We start from the raw sequence: 17,946 nt of genomic DNA on the forward strand, positions 1-17,946 counted from the left end.
TTTCTCTTGACGTGTCAGTGACGAAATCGCGAGATGCGAAGGTAACCTGGACAGAACGCCGACAACGCGTGTACGTGCTTCCTCTCGGCATGACGGGTCAACCTGGGTGAGAGCATTTTCCGCCGCACAAATCACGTAATCTGCGTCAGTATACATAGGCGAAACAGGAGATTTTGCACGCAGATTACGTGAACATAAGAATGACGTGAAGAACCGGCGCGCAGAACAAAATGCGCTTGCCGAGCATTCAGTGTCTGCCAGCCACAATATCCACTGGGCAGAGGCACATGTGGTCGCCAAAGAGAAGGACAGGAAATCACGGCTCTATCTTGAGTCGCTGATCATCCAAACAACAGCACATACTATCAATCGAAATGGCGGGAATTTGCCACCTATCTACGCGAGATGCCTGGTATCGCATATACGCCGCATAAAAAAGGCACCACCGCAACGTTTTGCCTCATTGTGGACAAGGCTCCCGTGTGGGAGCCGAAACGTCATTCCATCTTAATTTTTGGTCGGTGCGACTCACTAGTATCATGTACCATCCCGACCAGACGGGATTCCGTCAGACCCTTGACTACAAGCATGATCACTCTTTATTGAGCAAGTCATTATTTTCTTTGTTGTCTAGAAATTTTGCAAGAAGTTGCACCATGCTTGCATTTACGGCATTCGCTTCCTTCTGGAGGCACACCATTATCTTGCGCATTTTGTGTGCTTTCGGTCGGCCTTTGCTGCTGCCTCACTTTCTCCTTTATGGACGGCACCTAGCTGCTCTATAGCAGATCCTTGTCGCTTGTGGTGGCTCTTTTAGGGTTCCCTTCTTTTGGCGCTTGTGCCAGCACCGGCACTGCTGCTTGCCCCTGCTGTGGCACTGCTGCTTACGCCAGCACTGGCTCTGCTTGTGTCGCCACTGCTGTTGCCTGTGCTTTGCAGTACAGGTACTGCAGCACTGGCACTGCAAATGGGGGAGCTGGCCGCAAGTTGTGAGAGGTCGTCTCTTCTGCTTCCTTCCGGCAGGCTGTCCTCCCATGACAGGAGCACTTCTGAGCCGTCCGGTGTCTCATTGACAACTGGCAGCTCCACATGATGAAACATACAAGACAACATGTTATCATCTCAGAAAAGAGAGCAATCATCCGCTTCCACAATATATTAGAAAAACACGAACTTGTGATGACCAAACTGGAAAGAAGGCAGCGGTTTAAATTTGTTTTCCTGAACATAACTAAATAGATATATGAAGATCCAGACATGTACATCAGCATTCCCTAGCCCCAACTTTCACATGAACCAATGGGTTCAGTGCAGGTTTTTCCTGAATACTGTTGCGGAGTACAATCGCCTTCCTTTAGGTTTATGTGACTCGAAATATTTTGTGAAGGAGTTGGAGAATTTTTGTACGGCTCCTAGTGTTGGTGTTGTGATGAATGTTGGATTTTGTGTCCTTTAAGTGACTTGTGGCTGTTGCGGCTAATGGTTTTATGGCTTTTATAATTGTGTACCACTCCTGCTTGGGCTAAAGTTATGGCTCGCAGTATGTACAAATAAATAAATGAATGAACAGCTGAACAAGACAGTATACCAAACTGATAAATGTCAATAACAAGCAATATGTTACACATTTGCAGGCATGTGGGGCATGGTTAACCAAGGGTAAACCGAACTGATGAGGTTGAGTTCAACAGAAGTACATGGAAAGTGAAGTGCGAACTCTGGCACATCTAGGCGCTGCGATTTGAAAACGCAAGTGCCATTTCCGCTCCCGATTGCCATTAATGCCCATGGCTGTGGGAGTAGCTTACTCTACATCCCCCCCCCCCAATCTGTCCAATGGTTCCAAAGGAAGGATTGCTGGGTCAGTTGGTTCATCATTCAAGGCTTAAAAACAGCACGAAAAATGGGATGATACAGAAAGAAGGAATAGACAGCACTGAAACTGCAATTGAGTGTATTTTATGTGAAATGGCAATAAATACAGAAAGCATGCACAAAGAGCTCATAGACAAAAACTTAATACAATACAGATATTACTTATATACTTCGAACGAAGACAGTGCAAAAAAGGACAACCACAGAAGAAGACACGACACAAAGAACGTTTCTCTTCTGTGGTTGTCCTTTTTTACGCTGTCGTTCATTCCAAGTATGAATCACCAACTAGCCCACCACTTTGTTTTATTGAATTACTTGAACATTACAGATATCACATAGAAATTGATTATCTCTTTGCTACTTCCCTTCAGTGTTCCTGTAGAGAAACAACAGTTCGCAATAACAGCTTATGACCCGCAGGTTGCTGTATTACTCCACTGTATTCAAGCCCAGTTGCTAATAGAATCAATGGACGAAGATGAGCATCTACAAGAGAAGGATGAAGGTGAGGCTGCATGTGCACAGGTGTGAAAGATGAATTGTCTTACAGCACTAGCAATATTAATATATCGCGCTAATAAAGGCACCGAAATTCTGGTGCGTACCATAACTTCATTTTACTAGAGATTTAAGTCGTATCCATCCGCAGTGTGTGCCTTTTGACATGATTCCCTCCCGAAATAAAAAGGACGTAACCTAAACCAGCAATGCACATTGAACTCCCTGTACAACACAGAGGTCTTTTCTCTGGCATGGTAACATTAAGTATATGGGGAGACAACCAGCTAACTACCGATATGTAGAATTGCTAGAAAAAAATAAGGATTTATGGACGAGCAGTGGGAGTTGCTTGGCTAGTTGGTTCACGTTTCATGACAGAACAACAGCACAAGGCAAAAATGTAGACGTGGAGACCAGTGCCCATGTTTGTGGGAGTGGCTTACACAACTGCTCGAGTCTGTTCTTTATTACCTATTATTGGCCAGCATTTTATAATGAGTGTAAGTTCCGCACTGAGAAATGAGCAGCAATAGGATTCTGAAGTGATCTGAACGACAGATTACACGCAATGGTATAAATCACAAATTACCTCTAAACTTTCCTGGACTCGCCCATCATCGTTGATGGGAAGGCAGCCGAGGAAACTGGAGCTGCCAGTAGAAAATCCATGAGACACCGGGCGACCCAGTTGAACTGCCTGTCCATCTCAGCTGCCTGGACAAAAATGATGTGAACTATTAAATGTGTTGCTAAAAAAACCTTTGAAGGTTGTGATCACAGCATTTCTCTCAGTGGATTAAGCTTCACTGCACACATTCTCAATGCAAGAATAAAATTTCATAGATAAGTGTCTAATGCATATGCACAGGTACTGCTGAAATTAATGCATGCAATTTACATTTGCAATGTGGCTAAACTACATCCTGCTAGTTGCTGCTTTGCAATTTAAGCCACGACTGTGCATTATGGTTCAACTATTGTCATTCTAGCAATATCTTACTTGGTTAATTTCTAGATTTATTTCTCTCATATATCTTTCCCAGGCTGCACTGTGTATACAACTTCACAAATGCTACTAGTACACAGTGAATCCCGGTAAAGAAATATGAAATAAATCTTGAAATTCAATTAACTACATTGTTCTCTAGCAGGTGGCCAGAAATAGCGACGCGTACAGCAATGCTGTCAGCGCTGCAGCTCGCAATTTGCAAATAAAAACGACGAGCAACACGTGTGTAACGAGGAAGACGAAGTTTGCATGCAGCTCCGTGCACGCGTGCACGAGCGGAGATTAAGTGCTGCGTATGCTGCCCCTGCCTGTGGACATTACTCTCGAGTCGTTACTACCTCAGCAATGCATTCTCAAGATCGATTTCGACACTCCAGAACTGTGCGACGACGGCTAAGAGAATCGATCGACGCGTTGCTCCAGCGACAACACATGCTACTGTCGCACATGCGAGGCTGACGTAAGCAGTTCAGCTGCACTACGATAACAGCGCCAAGAACCCGATGGCACGAGCATCGTTCGGTAAAGGTCGCACTTACCGGTATTTCTTGTTGAGGTTTTCCATTTTCAGCTTCACTTGTTTGCTGGTGTATGGGCCTTGTCCCGGCAGCAGCCCGGCGTTCAGTTCCGCTACAATCACAGCATATATCCTAGCGTTGCGCGTGTTACCGTGTCAGATCAGTATCAGATGTGTATCAGGGCCGCGGTTGTTGAATCAAGCCAGATGACACAACTCTGAAAGGACGAGACGTTCGATGTTGCTGCTGCCACGGGCGCCGCCATCTTGTCGGTTAAGGTAGCAAACGGTGGTCAGCAAGCTCGGTTTGGGTAACTGTGGTTAGGTGGCGTAACTTCAGTTTCGTCTGCCGTGTGAGCGCGGCTAACTATAGTTACGGGGAACCGTAGTTACCTTAACTGTGGTTAAGGTCGCCCGTGTAAATGCGGTATTAGGGTTCCCACAAAACAAAAAGTATGACCTGCAGAATGTATACCGGTTTATACTCCAACAAGCTTACAGAAGAGCTTACCAGAGCAGTATACGGGCCACACAGCCCTGCGATAGCAAAAAGATACTCACGACATCGGGTGATAATAAGGTAGTTATATATAGATCAATCAACCTTTTTGGCATTCATTCATTTAAAAAACAAAAGCTTCGACAAGAACTAAAAGCTGCTAGTTTGCAGCTTGACGATACTTTTATTCTTCAAAGCAATGAAGGCCGAAATAGAAGCCAACATCACATTTAGCTCGCGTCCACTGCAGGCAATGTGTTATCCGCGATACATACCTGAAGAAGGAGGCATATACCATATGCACCTGTAGTTATTTTCTTCAGGCGAAGATTTAACACTGAGCACACTAATTTTCCAACAAATGCAGAAGATATAGCAGAAACACTGTCATGAAATTTATCTGCATAGGCAAGTCAACAAAGTACATTATAAGTACAGACGTGTCAAACATGTGACGACACACTCTGCGCACATTTTCGCGCCACCTCCGCCTTGTTATCATCCGGCCCAGCGTAACACGGCCACGCGCTTCACTGAGTTACCGATAAAGAACAGCGCCACCGCTGCGTCACCCGAGGCACGCGTCACCAGCGGCGGCTACAAGAACAGGCTGCCCGGCTGGGAAGAGCGGCTGTTTTCCTTCCGCTACCGAGTCGAGCGTAGCGTCGGCATGCTTGACCGCTGGCGTCGCTAATAAGCACTTAAGTTTTGTGTTGAGATCCGTCCTTCAACAGAATAGCATCCCACATCTGGTGACCCGGACAACGAAGAATAACGCATCGCCGTCCTTCAGCATGCAATGACTTCCCCCATCTGGTGACACGGACAACTGACAATAACGCACCGCACATCTGGTGACCCGGAAGCCGGCATCCTCCCACATCTGGTGACCCGTCGAGCTGAGCATTTTCCCTCAGCTGCGTTCCGTGATGGCTAACTGGCAGGACCCAGGCCACGACCCGCCGCTTCCGGCGTTCCGGCCTCGGGGCATCGGCGCGTGGCACGCTCAGTTCGAGGCTGCGATGTACCTGAATGGCATCACCATCCAGCCGTTCAAACACGCGGTCCTCTACGATATCCTCCAGCCCGACCTGCTGCGCCGAACCGCTGCCTTGCCTTGGGCAGCCGTACGACGAGCTGCACGCTGCCATTCTGGCGGATTTCGGCGTCTCCTACCGTCCGCTGCCGATCTACGACGCTGCAGACCCGCTGTCACCGCCGCCAGCAACTGTCCCTCGCCACGATACACGAGAGGCACATTCGGCGCTCCCGGCACCCCCAGCCCTCCCTTCGGCATCGGCTCTCCAGCAGCCGCCAGCCTTGCCTGCGTCTCCTGCCCTCCGGGCAGTCTCGGCCCTCTCGGCGGCCTCGACACACCCAGCGCTCCCAGCCATCCTCGCGGTCTCGGCCCTCTCGGCAGCCCCGTCCCTCGCGACGCCTTCGGCCCTCTCGACAGCCCCGGCCCTCTATACGCTTTGGCCTTCTCGACGCCCTCGGACCTCTCGACGCCCTAGTCCCTCCCGGCGGCCCAGACCCTCCCAGCAGCCCTACCACTACACGTCCCTCCCTGCGCCCTCCCGGCGGCCCAGACCCTCCCAGCAGCTCTACCACTCCACGTCCCTCCCTGCGCCCTCGTACCTCCCGGCGGCCCAGACCCTCCCAGCAGTTGTACCACTCCACGTCCCTCGCTGCACCCCGAAACGTCGGCCGCAGCACCAGAGCCAGAGTCGCCCGCCTGAGCCCCGTCCTCGGACCCTGAACGGCCCGCACGACTCTCGGCACATCCGATGTTTACAAGCCCTGAGGGCTCTCCACTCTGCGGGGGGTGATGTGGTCACACTCTGCGCACATTTCCGCGCAGCCTCTGCCTTGTTATCATCCGGCCCAGCGTAACACGGCCACGCGCTGAATTGAGTTACCGATAAAGCACAGCGCCACCGCTGCGTCACCCGAGGCACGCGTCACCAAAGGCGGCTACAAAAACAGGCTGCCCGGCTGGGAAGAGCGGCTGTTTTCCTTCCGCTACCGAGACGAGCAAGACAGGCCTAACGCTCTTAAAGAAACCATTCAGTCAATTTTATGAGAGTGCTTTAGAAGCGCTTTTGAGAGCATTTCAAGTCTATCAAATGAGCATTTCATAAAAAATTTTAAGAACACAAAAATAATGTACTCTCATAAACGTGTGTAGGCACAATTGTATGACAGGAAAACAAACATCAGCCTGTTGCACTGAATTGCAGGCCTATGTATAAAAAGCTTCTACTAATGTGTGCAGCCTATATGTGAAACACAAAAAAAAACAAGGTTAATTCACACCTACCGCAGACAGCACAGCACAAGCAGCTCTGTGGGGCATGTACAAGGACCAAAAACAAAAAGCTTGTAGTAACAACACGAGAAACGGTACATTTCGTGCTGCAACAGCACGTATGAGAGAACACAAAAGTAGTTATAATAATTTTAGGTCGCTTAACGTTCCAATCATTCTGATAATTTAATAAGCGTCAAAGTATTTTCTCCAAAAGGCAATGCACTTGTGCCATCTGTATTTTTTTTAGTTCAGCACTGTTGCGAAATTTTACCAGTTTAAGTTTATGGACGAAAGTTGCTTTGCCAAAAAAAAAAATGCTAGCAATGGTCCAGTATGTGCTCCAAATAAGACATTTTAGTATTTTCTCCCTCAGCGCTTTAGTAAAAAAAAAATTCGTTGCTTCTGGCTACCTTCCTCCTCGTGCAATGACATCTTTATGTTGCTTCAAAACTGTACTTGCTGGCAACACAGCACACAAAAGTCTGTTACGAAGACTGCAATAACATACTTTTTCGTGGATTTTCGCAAACCATCTCCACTTCCACTGACGTCATGCAAACTCATGTATGATGGCTGCACTCAGGTTATCGGCACCAGATGTTCTTACTACGTGAAGTTTGCGGGAATGAAAGACAATTAACACGGCGAACACATGCACATGATCGATGTCCCTCTACACAAATTGCCAAAATATTCTCTATCTGCCCGAATATACCATTTATGCACACAAATGAGTTAAGGCGGCGTGACTTATTAGAGAGTTATAGCATATCGTCACCGTGTTTACGTTACCGTTTACCGTGTTACCGGACGCCGGATTTTCCGGTTAGCGCGGCGCACGCCAGAAGACTTTTTAGCGTACCGTCTCTCCCGTAACAAGTTACCGTAGAGCTAAAACGAGTGATGATGATGACATATGCCCAGATTTTAATGATAAAAAAACGGATGCATTGCAATCATTTCTATGAAGTGAATTGCTACACTTTAATAATCTTTTTCTCTGCATATAAAGACGTACCGACTACACTTCAGCTAACAGCCCGCTCAGTGGCTTTTCAAATGTGCCCGTGAAGCTAGACACCTTTGCCTACCCTGGCCAGTAGACAGTTTCACTATGTAGACCTCAGTAAGCATGCATACACAGCGCACGTTGCGTTGCGAGCGCTGTAAAAAAAAACACAACTACGACGCCTGTTCGCCGTGCCGCAACGTCGCTTATGTGTTTGGATGTGAACACTGTGGCGCCATCTAGTGGCAGTAAGTTAAAGCGCGCCAACACCGGGCCGGAGAAATTTTTTATTTTCTGAAATTACTGATGAATATAGCAAGAGAATTACCAGTCTTTTTTTTCGAGGAAAAAAATCATGAAAATATAGAAAAATGTTAAATCGGGCACGAAACTGAACAGCTGCAGTGTAGTCGTTGCTATTTGGCTATGTACACGACATATAGTCAGGCTTAACTGCTCAAAAAACGGCAAGTAATCTCAAAAACATGGTTTAGTTGTTACTCATACCTCAACGTATGAGTGAGAGTTTGCAAATTAAAAGCGAATTCCTTCATGTATAGCGAGAAATGGCGCCGAAGAACGAGGCTGCGGTGCTGTATTTGGTCCGAAGCGGCCGTGCAGGGCCACCATGTTTGTTTACAAGCGAACGCTAACTCTCCGCAACGCTAAAAGGGATTCCGTAAAATATTTGCGGACCGGTAAGTGGCGGTGCATGCGCAGACGTCGCTTGCCGGGCCCGGTAAACGGTAACGTAAACACGGTAACGATATGCTATAACTCTCTTTTGTCGCGAATCGGTAGCGCGTCGCCGACTTTCCGATGGGGAACGCTATCGCGTGCAAATTCGAACGAGAGAACAAAGAGATCAAACGAAACAAAACGAAGCAGTATTTGTAACTTAAAGAAAAAGAGCCGATACGAAACTAAAATACGAAAAACACACACTCAACACTACAGAAATAAAGTTCACGAGGTATTGAGCGTCCCAGGTGAAGTGGAGATGCCTTGCAGACAGGGCGGACGCGGGTGGTTGTAATGCGATGCGTCGCTGGCGTTCGTCGAAGAAAGCGGCGCAAGGGAGCCAGGTGGTAATAGGAGCGCTGAGGAACACAGGGAGACGCCGGTGGTCTCCCGTTAAGAGCCCGAAGAACTTGGCAGCAGCTGGAGAATCGTAGTTAGGTCCCGTCGACGGCGGCCCGAAACGCCAGGTGCTTAAAGCAGGCTATCCGAGGGTGCATTTAAGCAATACGGACCCTCAATCCATCGGCTGCCACCTCCAAGCTTGAAAGGGACGCAGGAGGCTTGCGTCGGTGATCCAAGTGAAGTCACGGCAGCACGAACTCAACGTCCGACGGCTGCCACCTCCACGCTTGACTGATCCGATCTCCGCTGTGTTCTCTTCCTTTACACCTCGGTTTTATGACACGTCACATCTCCGCTCCTCGTGCTCGCCACGCTCTTTGTCACCGTCGCCTCGCACACACCCTTGGCACGAGCACACGTGCAACGCTGGGCTGGCACGCGCAGCGCTCCGCTGTCCAACGCACTGCTGTCGACGCACCACGTTCACAAATCCTCCGAGGATCTTTTGTGCACCTCATACTCATCAAGACCTTTCGTGCAGTACTGGAACGAGCCAATTAGCACTTTTTGTACGAGATGCCACGGTTATGTCTCTCCCTTTCCAAAAAAAAAAAACACAGCGCCACAAGTGCTCTCAACGTTCTTTCGCAGATCATACCCTCTTAAAAAGTACTTCATTAGCAGCTGCTTTGAATAGGCATCCTCAAATCGGGAACACTTGTCGCATATTATGGGAAGGTTTGATAGAAAATAAAACTTCTCAACCAGTTGCCAGCATTTTTTCAAGTTGAACGAGCTGCCCAATCATACCCTCAAAAGCAGATGCTGAATAATTCCATAATGGGCCCCATCCTTCCACTGATGCAACAAGGTGTAAAAGAGTGGGCGATGTATGTCATATGTGCTACTCCATACAGATCTTGGTACTCGCTCACGAACTCGTACATTGTCCTGCCAGCTTCTTTCACTTTTTCTACAGCGACTGTGTCAGCACGAAGAAAGTGCATCACCAGGACAAGCTTCAACCAATTTTTGTAATACACTCTTGGCAGAATACCATTCAACACTACTGGAGAATAAACATACACCCAGTTACGCCACCCTGACGCTTTCCAGTACTTCCGGACTCTATGCGAGCGCGGCAGCCTAGATATATCCCGGATAGGTTTCAAAAGACACAATCGCTGGTCAATTTCATCAATTTTGCCTCCAAGACTGTACGGAATCAACATACAGGTGTCAAACCACATGCACGTTGTGTGCCTAACAAATCCAGCGCACACAGCATGAATGTAGCCGACAACAAAACCTGCTGGCAATTTTTAAAATGCCAAATGAAAAAGCACATTTCAACCTTTGACACCAAATTTGGCTTCCAGTGTTGCCTCAGCCTTAGCAGCCTTTCGTAAAAATGTCTCATGAGTTCTAGGCGCTGATCGAGAAGACACAACAGGGTACACGTGAACATGACCGCTGCCTTTCCTAACAACTTCTCTCTCAAGCATGCACCATGCGCAGCCATAAAAACCATTAATTTGGTTCATGTTCATAACCATGGCTCTGGCCACTGTGTCGACGCAACAGGGCCCTGGAAAAATTCTCACCTTTAGAGTATTTCTCTTCAGGTTTGTGCGCTAGAAACCGCTGCTGGAAAGAATGTTCATTTGTTCAACGAATGGCTTCAGCAAGGAAATCATTTTTGGTTTTGTGGGACCAAACCACAACCCAGCTAGAAGCACGTGTTTCTGTCTTACTTTCTGGGGTAACTCATTTATTTGAAGAAGCAGTGGCCAGATGCTGTACCCAGATGACTCATAAAGAGGAAAACTGTTTGTATTCCACGTTACTGACAAGTCATGGGTAGACATTGGCAGGTTGTGGTAACCCTGGCATGTCGTCAGCTCGCCTACATCACATGACAACTGTCTAGGCAATAACTTGAAGTTCAGTTAATCCAGCAGAAGCTTGTCTTTGACTTTGTTGGCAACGTCAAATGTAAAAAAATAGCTTTCGTTTTTCTTTTTAGTATGTCGACAACAAAATCAGCACCACAGGTGGAATAGTGGAGTTCCTCTGCCTCCCTCTCACCCGGATAAATTAAGCAAAATGGGCAATAAATATGCAGTGTGGCATAGCACTTGTAAATTGCTTAAAGAAGATATATTTCGACGTTGGTATGGCAGCTTCCTTACGCACGTGGCCTTCAATGAGCTCTGAAAGGCTCTCAGTTGCCTCCTTAGTGGTGTTATGCCGCAGGCAATGTCCAAGAATACGCACCGTGTTCTTACCAACGGTCAAACGTGGTCCGGGGTAGAGTTGCTCATCCTGCGAAATAAGAAAAACAGTTTTGAATACCCAACTGTCATACATCACAAAACCTGTATACAGGATTACAATCCATAAAAGTTGTCAGGTTGGTCAGTATAAAAGCAAACTCCGGCTTGTGAGGAGAGTGAGCAAAAAAGAAGAAAAAACAGGAGCACATAGGTGCGAGCTATGTCAAAACAAGAATACTAATTTACCTGTTCCTTTCCTTTCTGCTTCCATACTCAATTGCTTCGCTTGCTCTATTTTGTTCTGTGGTTATTGAGACACAGGTGGTGTTAATCAGTCAGCTACCTAAGTTCAATGACCGCAAATTCACATTCATTAAGCACAGCACCCTTCACTGTGCAGGTCGCAGCATGCGTCATGTATGTAGGTTCAAAAACACCATGCAAATCATGTTGAAGCTATTTCACATAGCTTGAAGCTTTTTCACAAGCGCATGAACTCAAGCTATGGACCGAAAATTAATTTACGATCGCATATCTTTGGGGGATTATTTTATTAGCCCTAACGCAGCCTTTTTCTTATGCCCACTCAGCGCGTCACCTTACTGCTCTAATAGTCTGAATGGTCATTCCAGAATAGGTGTTGTTCGAAAGTTACTCCTAAATGTTTTAAATTCTCATGAACTAGAATTCAATTTCCTAACATTCGATTAAAGTCATTAGCGGTGGTCTTGTTTTTGGCTCTAAGAATACAAATACGTATTTAGTCTTGGTGAATTTAAACTCCAGCAGGATATATTTTAGCCAGGCTGAAGGTTCAGATAACGAGACGTTTGACTATTGCTGGGAGAGCTATTGCCAGTTAAGAAACGTGAAATAATCAGCAAAAATCTGGCGACCAGAATGACCTGAATGTTTTTTAGTAGAAGAAAGGAACTGAATGTCCCAAGTAAAGACTACACGAATGGTATTCCGAAACTAAAGTCATTGTCAATTTCAAAGGAGTCCGCATATGTATATCACGTTTCAGGTTTTCCATGGCAATGAGAGCTGGCTTACCACAAGACATAGATGGTAGATTTGTACGCCTGTAAATAAATGTTTGATCTGTTTTATTAGACGTAAGCATTAAATGTAGTCACCTCCTGATCATAACACAGTCTGCAAGAGCGAGGGGTACAACAAAACTTATGTTTAAGATTATGAGACGGCGGCCATTATAACTGGGTAGAAATTGGCAACTAAATGTTCGTTTGCTACACGTCGGCATTCCTGCTATACTGGCGATAATCAATTTCCTGTTTTTATATTGAAGAAAATGAGGTCGGTTGGAAAGTATATTTCATGAGCTGAGAATTAAAAAAACGCAATGGAGGTAAAACTGCCTCACTAAAAGCAGTGGTCATGCTCTCCAGAGCAAACTCTTCCTAATTTCATCTGAATAGCATAACTAGTTTAAATCAATATTTGTTTTTTTTTTCAGAACCAATGTACTTCCATCAGATGCGGAACCTTCGCGTTCGGGGAAAGCAGAACACCACGACATATCCAACAATTCTGGACAAAAGCAGTCTTGAGCGGGAAAACCTTTTATTAACACAGTTTTCTCACATACTGTAAGATGCCACTATGGGAGCACCTCTTCGACGATGATGCACTCACACGTTATCGTCTTCTTTGCGCAGCTTTCTGCTATCTTCAGCTACTGCAATCATGGTGCGGAAACGCCCTTCAAAGCCGGAACATTCGACTCCAGTGAAAAGAACACTGAATTGCCTGGACAAAGCTTCGCTGGTTTGCCGCATTCCGCCGGCTTCCCCTGCCTTTTTGCCATCTGCACTGCTAGACCAGGCCTCATCCATCGTAGTCCAGCCACAGCGTCATCAACATTTCGAAAAACGGACGGCTTAAAAGCGGACGCCGAGCGGTTCGTCTTCAGTGGGCATGGAAGCACCTCTTCGACGATGATGCACTCACACGTTATCGTCTTCTTTGCGCAGGTTAGTCGTCCATATCTCCCTACTAAATGATTTAAATCAGATGATCCATTTATTATTGTGCTTCCATGCCCTGGAACACTGGCAGCCTCATTTTGCTCGCTCTTTCTGTTAATGTGTGGTGATGTTGAAGAAAACCCGGGACCGAAAGATAACGATATGACTGAATTGCTCAAAATGGTTAAAGAAACCAACGAGAGATGCATCAGGATAGAAGCAAACCAAGCTAACTTATCCCAGACTATTATCGAAATCAAGCAGGAGCAGGTCTTGCTCTCTAGCACCATATCTGAAATAAATGAACGTTTAGCAAGTGTTGAGCAGCAAACCGCTTCATTGGCAACCGTACAGCTAGACATGAATGAAGCACAAGAAAACATTGACCGCCTTGAACAAGATTCCATAGTCCTCCGCTCTCGACTTGATCAAATGGAAGACCATTATCGTCGCGATAATTTAATTTTTTTTGGAATCAGTGACGACGAATCAGAAACACCCCAGCAGTCCGAAGAAAACCTTTTAGCTCTACTTTCTGAGGAACTTGAGCTGCAGCTAACATCAGATGCGGTAGCGCGTGCTCATAGAATTGGCCGATACGATTCCGAAAAAAACAGGCCGCTTATTGTTAAATTCATAACCCACAAGACCAAAGAGCTGGTATTTTCCAAGCGGTCCGGCCTTCAGGATAGCGATTTCAGCATGAGCGAGGACTTCTGCCCAGCTACTCGACAAGCTCGAAACTTCTTGAGTTCGCGGAATCACTCAAAACTAAATACAAGCTACGTCACAATAAATTACTTGCCAAAGACAAATGCTACTTTTATGACGCGCTTACCAACAACATACGCGAGATGCCACCCGCTAGCCGAACAGTTGATAACGAGGCCCCACCCACCATGGCAACACGTTCTGGCCGCACTTACTCGTCCAAAAGTTAGGGATGGGTGAGGGGAAGCGGATCAGTGTCGAAAGTTTCCGTGCTATACACGAACATTCGCAGCCTTTACAATACAAAGGACTATCTTAATGCGCTAATTAACGACTCTGAAGCAGACATAATTGTCCTAACCGAAACTTGGCTTTCTGAGAAAATATCATCAAATGAACTGTTCGACTGCAATAAACACTTCGTTACTTTTCGTTATGATCGAGCTGATAGAATGGGTGGTGGAGTCCTAATTGCTATCAATGAAAGTTTTCAGTGTTTTCCTATATCTGTTGATTGTGACTTAGAAACAGTTTGGTGCTGTATAACTGTTGCTTTCAAAAAATTTGTCATTGGTGCCTGTTACCGCCCTACCAATTGCAGCACGGCGTTTTGTGAAGGTATCCATGACTGTCTTAACCAAATCACTGTACAGTTTCCTGGTGCACCTATTTTTTTGCTTGGGGATTTTAACTTCCCAAGCATTGACTGGTCCAATCTTTGCGCTAGTTCTACTACCGCTGAAGCTTCTAACATTGTCACTGTTTGTTCTGACTTCAGTTTATCTCAGCTTGTCCATCTACCAACACGTGTAACACCGTCGTCATCTTCTCTGATTGATCTAATACTTACATCAGCTCCTGACATCAGTTCTGCAGTGTTACACGTACCAGGCTTCAGCGACCATGACATATTACACTTCTCGTTTTCAGTGCCATCTACGCGAGCAAAGCGACAAAAGAAACGTATCCGAGATTACAACAAAGCCAACTTTGACGCTATTAACATGGAGCTCTCCTCATTTCTCGATGACATTTTGCTAATCCACTCGAGGCTTTCGGTTTCCGAACTCTGGTCATCTTTCAAAAGTAAACTTCTCCATCTTAGTGACAAGTATATTCCACTAAGAACGATCCATCACTCATCCAGTGCCCCCTGGTATAACACCTATCTAAAACGCTTATCCAATAAGAAAAAAAGGCTCTTTCGCCAAGCAAAAATGAGATGTAGTCCTAACCGATGGTCAATATACAATCAAGCAGCACAAAACTACATAAACGCTCTGAAAACAGCTAAATTCAATTTCTTTAACACGACACTTCCTTCCTTAATAAGTACGAATCCGAAACAATTTTGGAACATTGTAAAGAGCTCCAACGATCGAACAATCACCCTGATTGACGAGTGTGGCAAACAGGTCCCTGAAAATTTATGCGCTGCCTTATTGAATAACACCTTCTCTCTCTCGTTTACTAGTCCCTCAGCCACTCAATGCCCGCTTTTCCCTCTCGCTCATTTTTCTCCAATGGACCCCATTGTTTTTGATCCCGCCGGAATCAGAACCATCATTAGTAAACTGAAACGATCATCGTCTTGTGGTGTCGATGGAATCACATCAAAATTCCTTCAGAACACTACTGAATACTGCTCTATTTTATTAAGCTTTATTTTTACCAAATCACTTACCGAGAGCTGTCTACCCAAAGACTGGAAAACAGGGAAAGTTGTTCCTATATACAAATCTGGCCATTCACACAAACCGTCTAACTATCGCCCCATTTCCTTGACATCAATACCCTGCAAAGTACTTGAGCACATAATTTTCACCAACCTCGTCAACTTTCTCGAATCAAACCAGTTTTTTCATCCCTCCCAGCATGGATTCCGCAAATTATACTCATGCGAAACACAATTACTTATGTTCACCAATGATCTACATTCATTTTTAGACTCGGGGTTCATTACTGATAGTGCGTTTCTAGATTTTTCGAAGGCCTTTGATAAGATTAACCATCAACTTCTTATACTAAAACTCAGTCGCCTTAACATCTATCCTGTAGTACTTAACTGGATAATCGCATTTCTTTCAAACCGCACCCAGTATGTCACAGCTAACGAGACTGACTCCCTTGAGGTACCCGTCCAATCAGGAGTGCCTCAGGGATCTGTCTTGGCTCCATTGCTTTTTCTTATTTATATTATTGACTTACCCAAGTGTGTTTCTAGCTCTATTTGTCTTTTCGCTGATGACTGTGTAATTTACCGTAAAATAGCTAATGCATCCGATGTGACTTTACTCCAGACTGACTTAAATAATATCGCTTCTTGGTGCTCCATTTGGCAGATGAAACTGAATGCTACAAAATGCAAAACAATGCGAATTTCCCGCAGTCAATCATCCTGTCCAAGCTATTGTATTAATGATTCTCCACTCGACTCCGTTTCAACTTATAAGTACCTTGGAGTACACATTGCGAATAACCTCTCCTGGAAGTTTCATATTAACTACGTAACAGCCAAAGCCAATCGCATGCTTGGGTATTTGAAACGTAACTTTTCACTAGCGCCGTCTCCACTTGAAAAACAGCTATATACTACCTATGTACGACCCAATCTCGAGTACGCTTCATCCATATGGGACCCTGGCCATGTATCACTGAATAAAACCTTGGAGAGCGTACAAAATCGCTCTGCTCGTTTTATTCTCAATAATTACCACCGCACAGCAAGCGTCACTAACATGAAACTAAGTCTAAATTTGCCCCCTCTCACTGTCCGTCGTAACATTGCTCGTATTTGCCTCTTCCATAAAATTTATCATCATAACCATCAACTCAGGACGCGCCTTATCCCAGATGCTGCTCATGTTTCTGCCCGTGTAGATCACTGCTACAAAGTCGCCATAACTCGCCACAACACCACGACATATGCACATTCATTTCTACCAAAAACATCCCGTGACTGGAACCAACTACCTGCTGACCTGGTCGCTATCACTGACAACCACCGATTTCGTACTTGCCTTACTAACATAATTTGAAGCCCTTCTTTATTTTCTTTTTAAAACTTGCACTGGCGCTTATCATGTTCTGTATGACTGTTCCTTCATTTTTTATTTATTTTTTTATGTTGATACTGTACTCTGCTGCATTCTGTTCAACCAAACTATTGCGCATTTGTAACCTGCCCGTGTGCTTTGAATACCTGCCGTTTTTGTTCTTTTTTCGTCGTTGTTGTTGTTGCCTTATTTTTTTTTCTCTGTTCCCTTTTATTAACCAAATTGCATAGTGTTCCTTGTATTTCTGCCCCTCCCCTCTACAATGCTTCTGTAAGCCCTGAGGGTAAAACAAATAAATAAATAAATAAATATCCGCACATCACTCGACGGCAGTCTAGATTTTTTTTCTGTTAATCTGTTTGCTATTGTCAAAAGCATTCCCCTTTGGTTTTCTATGGCAGTATTAGCTGTTCGATGCGATTGGTGAAAAGATTTTAAAGGAAAGGTTTTGCTACACATCACAAGGATGGACCATAGCCTTCAATATTTCCGTAAAAGTATCTTAAGTTTTCCAGTTTTCAAAATTTTTATCCCAAATTGTTGGACATGAGAAGCTGGTGAAAATATAATTGTAAGCAAGATAGTCACTTTATTCTCCGGTAACCTTATCAGTCGATACACCTGGAACAAACCTCACCATACATGATCAAGCGAATGTCGAAACTTCGTTGCCATATTACAGATATCAAATGCATCGAGCTGAAGCTTTATAACAGGAAAATTCATGAAATTACCTTCTTAACTATTTTGTGTGTGTTCGCTTGTTGCTTGAAAGGACACAATTCGAAAGGAGTTAACGGTGGAAGTTTGTCTGGGAACCATTTAGGGAACGCGCAAGTAGTGCAGCAAAGTTTTTTATCAACAATAGTGCTCGGAGCTTGCACTGTTAGCCTGAAAACTCCTACTCGTTTCTTGTTTCTCATTCGAATTATTTTTTCCACCTTTCGTCGAGAGGGTTGCAGATACCAATAAAAACATAGTGTGTTTCACGTCTTTTTTAACTAGTTCAAAGAAACAAACATGTTTCCCAAACTGCCTCCTTTCATGGAGATTTTTTTCTCGAAAAAACGTGTCTCGGCATACAGCGCTGCAAGCCACTGCACCT

This window comes from Amblyomma americanum, chromosome 10 (genome assembly GCF_052857255.1).
Source record: "Amblyomma americanum isolate KBUSLIRL-KWMA chromosome 10, ASM5285725v1, whole genome shotgun sequence".
Lineage (NCBI taxonomy): Eukaryota > Metazoa > Arthropoda > Arachnida > Ixodida > Ixodidae > Amblyomma > Amblyomma americanum.